General features: G+C 62.0%; 1 pseudogene; it reads right to left on the reverse strand.

Annotated features, from left to right (window-relative positions):
* LOC119333515 overlaps positions 1-803 on the reverse strand; it is a 2,862-nt pseudogene extending 2,059 nt beyond the window's left edge.
* Positions 804-1,642: the final 839 nt, after the last annotated feature.

Genomic DNA, 1,642 nt, shown 5'->3' on the forward strand with positions numbered 1-1,642 from the left:
GACGAGGGACGCCTTGGCGTGGTACTCGCACACCTTGTGTCGCCGGTGGTAGTGCTTGGCGCCGGAGAGGTCCGCCTTGCAGCCCTCCGCCTGGCACCGAGGCGGCTGGTGGTGCGCGCCGCCGAACCCGAGCCCGAACACGCCGCCCAGGCGGGAACGCATCAGCAGCCGGTCCACGGCCATCATGTCGCCGGGGGAGAAGTAGGTCCGCCGGCCGAGGTTGAGCCCGATCCTCCCCGCGTCGCCCGCGCCGCCGCCCTCGCGCTTCACCATCCCGAGCGCCGGGTACACGTCGCCGTGGCCGTGCATGCCCATGGGCGGCATCTGCAGCTGCATCCCGGGCATGGGCGGCGGGGCCATGGGGAGCAGCCCGCCAGCGCCGCTTCCGTTCGGCGGCAGCGCCAGCATCTGGTGGTGCGGCGTGTCCTGGAACTGGCCAAAGGCGGCCGCGGCCGCCGCGAAGTCGAAGTTGTCGTACATCATCGCGCCCTGGTGGCGCTGGCCTCCCCCTCCGCCGCCGGCCTGCAGCATGCCGGCGTGCTCGAAGCCGACGTAGGGCGGCGGCTGCATTGCCCCGAACGGGAAGTCGTCGCTCGCAGACGCGTTCATCCTGCCGCCGCTCATCATGGCCCGAGCGAGCGAGTGGTCGGTCGTGGCGCAAGAAGGCCGGGGGAGCTAGCTAGCTAGCTAGGTGGCTTGTGGTTGGCCAAGCTCGCTCGCTCGTTCCGTCGCTCGCTAGCTGGCTGGCTGAATCAGTGTGGCTGTGCTGCGCTGTGCTGTGTAAGGTGGTGGAGGGCGCAGAGGTGGTTAAAAAGGGAGGCAGGAGAGAGAAGAGATCGGGAGAGAGCGATGCGGGCAGTGTACTGTGGTGTAGAGAGAGAGAGAGAGAGTGAGGGGGAGTGGAGGAGGAGGGAGGGAGGAGAGTGATGAGTGTGTGCGTGTCCGTTGGCAATAACTCTTGGCGCGTAGCTTGTCCGGGATTGGCATGCATGTGTCAGCGGCCTCACCGGACGAAGATGGCCGGGCCTTCTCCTTGCTGTTCCGGTGCAACAAGTCGCCGTGGTTGTTGTGGAGAGAGAAACATATGCCCCTCACAGGGAGGACATGCATGGACGCTTGTGTTGTGTGGGCTCCTATACCGCTATATATCGATTTGATCATTTCTCACTGTTCTTCTTGTGCTTGCGAAATCAAAATACGAGGCTGATTCGAGCATGCACTCACGTGATCTTCTTTGGCCCGGACGTGTCCTCGACCTTTTGTGTCCTTTACTCAACATTTCTCTCATCAAAATGCATCGGGGTCGCTCTTACACTACTTGTGCAGTCCACAAATTGTACATTGTAACGTGTACCGCAGGTTTTTGGATTCCTTTTTATCAGAGCGTTTGCTAACTAACAGGTACCTGATCTATTCGTTAGTCTTTTTCTGCTTCGCGCCAGGCCAAGGGTGGTAACGACGTGAGGTGTGGCGGCGACGATCTTTGGCCACGGCCACACCGAACTGTGAACGAGCGTGAGCTAGCCGGAGCGAGTCCAAAACTTGACGGGTGCGGATCAGGGGTCTCAGGGATCATCGGACATGCTGCAGTTTGGGGGTGGGGGGCTCTAGAGGGATGTTCACGCCGGAGACCAACACGACG

The sequence above is a fragment of the Triticum dicoccoides genome, chromosome 7A (genome assembly GCF_002162155.2).
Source record: "Triticum dicoccoides isolate Atlit2015 ecotype Zavitan chromosome 7A, WEW_v2.0, whole genome shotgun sequence".
Classification (NCBI taxonomy): domain Eukaryota; kingdom Viridiplantae; phylum Streptophyta; class Magnoliopsida; order Poales; family Poaceae; genus Triticum; species Triticum dicoccoides.